At 43.0% G+C, this 6,145-nt stretch overlaps 1 long non-coding RNA gene across 2 annotated transcripts; it reads left to right on the plus strand.

Annotated features, from left to right (window-relative positions):
* Positions 1 to 242: 242 nt before the first annotated feature.
* LOC148454925 (uncharacterized) lies at positions 243 to 5,797 on the plus strand. 2 transcript variants are annotated; one of them, XR_015873009.1, is made up of 4 exons: positions 243 to 478; positions 785 to 1,029; positions 5,081 to 5,362; positions 5,715 to 5,797. It is a non-coding gene; the product is annotated as an uncharacterized LOC148454925 (long non-coding RNA). The 2 variants fall into 2 exon arrangements; XR_015873008.1 differs by having other exon boundaries at positions 243 to 1,029.
* The last annotated feature ends 348 nt before the right edge of the window (positions 5,798 to 6,145 follow it).

Consider the following 6,145-nt stretch of genomic DNA (forward strand, 5'->3'; position numbering starts at 1 on the left):
CCTTCCACAGTGATTATTTCACCTGGGTCCTTTCCTGTCTGTGAGCACTGCTAGCCCTGATTGGAATCACAGGTGTAGTTCTGACTCAGTGCTGCAGAGATGAATACTCCCTCTGCATGTTGTGCCTTCCACCACTCAGAATGCTACTGCCAGACCACCTGTCCGTATCCTCCAATTGCTGCCAGACCCAGGATAGATATATCCTCCCTTGATAGCATTCTGGGGCTGAACATCTCATTACTTCTGTGGTGTATGGTTCATGCTGTTCTGTGTTCTAGTGTATCCCTGACTCCTGCTGACAGCAACCCCAGGTGCATTCAGAAATCCTGCTACAGCAACCCCTGGTGCAATCCAGAAAATCTGCTACAGCAACCCCTGGTGCAATCCTGAAATCCTGCTACAGCAACCCCTGATGCATCCAGAAAACTTGTTACAGCAATACCTGTCAATCCAGACATCCTGCTAGCATCAGCTAATAGTGAGTTCCTGTGCTCCTGACCTTAGTCCTGTGCTCTGCTAGCCCTACTCCTGGTTGGTCCCTGGCACCCTTGCAAACCTGCATCGTGCTTCCTGCTGTGGATCAACTCCTGCTCCTTCTACCTACCCACTCCCTCCCTGAACCTAAAATCCCAAACCTACCCATTCCATGAACCTGTTATTCCCAATTACCCTATCCAGCCTGCACCTGAGTTCCAGCCTTTGTCACACCATTTCTGGATTACCCTGTTTAGCCCTCGTCTCAGCTTTACCTGATTTCCCTTCAGCCATTGTCATGTTATTCCAGTCCAGAGTCAAGTTCCAAGTTCATCAGTTCAATCCACGTTATTCCAGTCCAGAGTCAAGTTCCAAGTACACCAGTTCAACTCAACAAATCTTCCTGCCGGTCCCAGTCTGGTTCCTCCAAGTTCCTGTCACTCATCATCAAAGGCAGTTCTCTCTGCTACATAAATCTTGCAATAGAGCTATCTACGTCATCTGTGGTTCCAGTCATGCCGGTCTCCAATGAAACCCACTCATCACCTGAGACAGGTAACTCACAGACACCATTCGTGACATCTTTAGCTTCAAGTCTCAAGAGGACATTAATAGAGTGTTTGAGGAGATTACATATTTCATATAATTCTGCTACAACTTTTCTACACAAGGACTGCTTTAAATGTTACTTTACAATGACCTCCACTAAACAGACTAGTGATCTGGAATTTGCTTTTAGGGCTATGTATCATTAATGAGATGCTGGGACATCGTCTCTGAAAAGAGACCATCCTGATTAAGGTTAAAAAGTAAAGTGATTGCTTGTCCAGTCAATTTACCTCCAGTTCCTGGGCATGTTTGCCCGCTGAGCTGCTAGTGGTATGTATATGCGAAATGTCGCCCATACTGTAGGATACAATGGGCTAACATCAGCTAAAGATGGCATTAGCAAACAGGGCCAAGTTCTAAAAAGCTCATAATATTGTATTTTTTTCACTGTCCCCATATACACTAATGGGCACTGTTTTTGGGTGCATTAAAGGGGAACTTGAGCAGATATCCCCGAAGTTTACTGCAGTACATCCTTGATGGTAAAGAAAAATGCCTCAATCATCCAAATTTTCATTTTCAGAAGATTGATAATTTTTTGATATGATAAATATGCCCCTAAATATGATCACTGGGTATGTCTCCTTTCTGGTTCATTGCTTGTTAGTACATATGCTTGTGGCTGCTAAGTGGTGCAAAACTACAAAATGGCTTGCAGACATTCCAGCATGTTCGGAATTATACCACTTTCAGACAGAAAATGGCAAAAAACCCGACTTTAACCCGGCATTTGCATGCCAGGTTTTTTGCCATTTTCTGTCTGACACCCCTTTCACACTTAAAATTAAATTACCTGGTAATTCACTTTCACCCGATAATTTTCTAAACAACCCGGGATTTTTGCCTGTGTGAAAGGGTCATCCCGGGACTAAATTCCCGGGTCTCCAACCCTTCAAAAAACCCGGGTCGTAGACCTAGGAATTTAGTCCTGGGATGACTCTTCCACACAGGGAAAAATCCCGGGTTGTTTAGCAAACCACTGGGTAAAATTTAATTACCCGGTAATTTAATTTTCAGTGTGAAAGGGGTATTTTAGTTGCATTTTGTACAAGGATTTGAAGCCATGTTGACTACATTGCAAAACAGAGGATGCCAATCTGCAATCATACAAGTATCCCTTAAGCTGGACATCCACTATCTGGCAGATATCTGTCCAATCTGGCTGGTTGGAATGAAAACCTGGTAATGTATGGGAGCAAAGGACAGTTGATCATATAGTTTTAAACACTGAAAAAAGGACAAAACAATTTGTTCAAATTGGTTCAATTTGAGCGTTTTAACCAATTTGTCTGAACAACCATTTTTGGCTATTTTCCAGTGTTTGTGAGCAAATGGACGATTGTCATTTGCTCCCATACATTACCAGGTTTTCATTCCAACCAGCCAGGTTGGACAGATATCTTACAGAAAATTGTATAGTGGATGGCCAGCTTTACAGAAAGGCTAACTAGATAACTTATTGAGTAGGTATACTATTTAGTTTGAATTGAATTTTGAGTATGTTTCTGCTTTTCAGTTCTTAAAAATTTACTAAATAAAGATTATATCTAATAATAAAATACTGATCACTTGTATAAAAAAAAAGTAAACCTATTTACAAAAAAAACATATTTTCTATTAAAACACCATTACTATTACCCCTTTTACACCTAAATTCCGGGTCTGACCCGGAGTTGGAACAGAGGGCCTGATTCAGAGCCGGACGCTATTTGCGCTCGCTCGTTTCATCAGGCTACAGGCATGCTTATTTGCAAAGCATCTCCACTGTACGGAAAAGCTGATCTGGCCGATTGTTTGCTGCTGTAATCTAATTTCACAAGAACTCTGGGCCTGATTCAGAGCCGGACGCTATTTGCGAACGGTCGTTCAGAAAAAGGGGCCGGAAATTTAAATTGAGCGCTCGCTCTTTGCGGTCTGTTGACGCCTCTATGTCTGAGCGAGCGAACGAAACATGCGCTCGCTATTTTGTAAAGACGCCCCCTGGCCGTTCACATCCTACGTCATCTCCGCTATTTTTTAGATTAATCGAGTACATCGAAAGGCGTCTGAACTGCTCGCAGTGCTTGTGGTTGGATTTTCCTACCGCAATCATGCGAACAGTTCAGGCTAAGAAACAACCAAGTGACGTGGTCGATGACGCTGCTTTGTTAATTATGCACACCCTTAAAACGCCCGTTTTGACTGTTTGGCACACCTGCGTTCGGATCTCCACTCCCCGTTTTCAAGCACCTTCCCGTTACCACCCACAAACGCCTCATCCTGTCACTCAAATTAGCAGGCACTCGCTATTTTGCGAGCGCTCGATTTCCAACTGCAATGACTGGTTGGCGCATGCGCATTATGACCCATACGCATGCGCAGTTGTGCGAATATCGCTCGGAGCGAACGAGCGGCCGCTTACGAGTGGCTCTGAATCAGGCCCAGAGTTCCTATCTGGATCAGACCCGGAATTCAGTCGGCGCCGCTCACACCGAAGTCGGGTCTGCATAGACCCGGCTTTCCCGGCGTGAAAGTGGATGCTAGGACATGACATCATCTCCAAGCGCCACTGAAGCCGGACCAATCGACCGGCTTGCAGCGCACTCCAGGTCATCGTGACCCAGAGTGCGCTGTTCTCACAGCAGGGTTTCACGGGCTATGCCTGTGTTAAACCCTGCTATTTACCTGGGTTGGATTGCCAGGTCACTCGACCCGGCGATCCAACTCTCTCCCCTTTTACACCAGGGAGCTGCCTGGGTTAACACTGCAATAACCCGGGTTTTAGCTCCGGTGTAAAAGGGGTATATATGACAGCAAAAGAATTATTTCAAATACCTCTTTTCCACCAAAAACCCAGGTCCGACCTGGGTTTTTGGACATAGGACCTGATTCAGACCCGGACGCAAGTGGCCGTTCGTTCGGTGTACGAGCGAAAAAATTTAAATTCAAGCGCTCGTTCGTATGTTCGCTCGCAGCTAATCTTCCACCCCATAGTCTCCCAACCCCTCCTCTAGCTAGCGAACGTTCAAAATAGCGACCGTCCGTCTCCTCTTTGGTTGCAGGGAACGCTCGCACAAGTCAAAGCCGGAAGTGGGCCTGTCATTTTTCGATTGCCTGCTATTTCATTCTGCAAACATACTTGAATCAATTAATAGCAATCAGTATATTCATTAGCTTAATTGGTATTCACATCTTTGCAATCCGTTTTTTTTTTTTTTTACAATGTCCATAAACTTTATTATTGTTCGTGTGTGTCATTCCTTCCGCAGAATACGTACGTTTGTACCAAGGGGATGGTTTTTAAAATTTTAAAGTTTGTTTGAATGCTACTATTGTTTTGCGTTAGTTTATATGCAGATTTTTCATCTTTATTAATAATATTTAAATTAGCTTATGCATGTCACTGCATCAAGCCTATCATAACTCACATTATATTTGTGAGGGTGTAGGTCACATGACTCATACAATAACCAAAAGAATGCTTTCTGTTAATTTTCAAAGTACATTAGCCAATCAAATTTTTTCTGGGACCATTATTAAAACTGTTTTGTGTTGAAAAAATCATTGCCATCATGAGAGCCGCAGCATTTTGTCATCGCGAACTCCTGGTCCTCACAGATGTGATGGACTGGAGAATAACACAGCATCCGGCCCCCATCACTAACCGCCGCAAGCGGCAAGCCTATGCGGAGGTGCGGCGCCAGCTGTGTAAGTTGGGCTACCGCCGTAATATCGGCCAGCTCGAAAGGCGATGGTCAGATCTACGCCGCAGATCCCCACGCCTTTTGGCCAATTTGCATCAGCAAATTCTGGAAAGTAAGTGTATTTTTTTTCCATTTTAAATGTAAGCATACCTGCGTGTGCATGTTTTCCGTCTAGCCCTGTTTCTTTATTTAGGACATACCTGCGTGTGCATGTTTTCCGTATCGCGCTTTTTTTTTAATTTTTTTTTGGGTGTGTAAATTTTGATTTAAAAATATTAAATATGCAATAATATAAATTTTTCTACCTCATTTAGGGGCTGAGCACAGACTTCGATGTCAACAAACTCGACGACGTCGGGCTCGTCCCCTATCCCCCACTTCCGCAAATTCCCCCTCCACCCCAGACCTGGCAGACAGTGATGCCCCTCCCTCTCATCACATTCCCATCCCTCCAAATTCAGACTCCCCTCCACCCACCCCTCTCTTTTCCTGACCCTCAACCTCCTCCCAAATCACCCCTCCTCCATCCGACCAGCACTGGTCCACCTCTGAGGAGGAAGATTTTGGGGCTCCTGGCCCAGTCAGCATAATGACTGGTATGTTTCCCTTTTAAACTATGGTTGCTTTTGAAATTTTTTTTTTTTTTTTTTGATGTTGTCCTTTTGCCTGTGCTGTTCAAAATTGTCAAGTTTTTCTAATGTTTTGGATATATATCTTTGTGAAACAATGGATGTTTTCCCCTTACACATATGACACATGTCCAAACACTCACACTTGTGTCTTTCTTGTTTACGGTACCAACAAATGTAGTATTTTTGCGTAGTTGTCCCTATTTTTTTGTATTTATTTCTTTTCTTTTGTTTTTGTATAGTCTGATTTTTAAATTGTTTGGTAACATATAAATTAAGGTGTAACTTTAGTAATCCACACATTTTTTTTAACCCACAGAGGACCAGAGGCGGATGCAAGAAATGTTTGCTGGTTTGCAGAGGTTGAGGGGCCATGTAGTAGGCATGCTAGTGGTCCTGGATCGTATGTTGGCGCTCCTGCGCCACAAATATTTTGTTTTTCCCCAAAAAAAATGTTTACACAAATAAAATATATTTTGATTTATTAAAGTCTCCTTCCTTGTCTGGAAATATTAGATTTTTAAACCTTACATAAGTCGACTATTGTAGCATGAGTTTTTAAGTAATGTAAATTAGATTGTAGAAAGCTCAAGTAAGTATGTAAGCTGGCACATTAAACACCTACCAATAGGTTTGTAGAATTAACTGCAAATGTTTTTTTAATTTTTTTGTGGGTAATGTAAAAATTAAATAAAACCTGCTTAGGGCTAGATTAGAAAACATACTGATTCACCATAATACCTTTTGGGG

The sequence above is a fragment of the Taudactylus pleione genome, unplaced genomic scaffold (assembly GCF_031769625.1).
Source record: "Taudactylus pleione unplaced genomic scaffold, aTauple2 ptg000967l, whole genome shotgun sequence".
Lineage (NCBI taxonomy): Eukaryota > Metazoa > Chordata > Amphibia > Anura > Myobatrachidae > Taudactylus > Taudactylus pleione.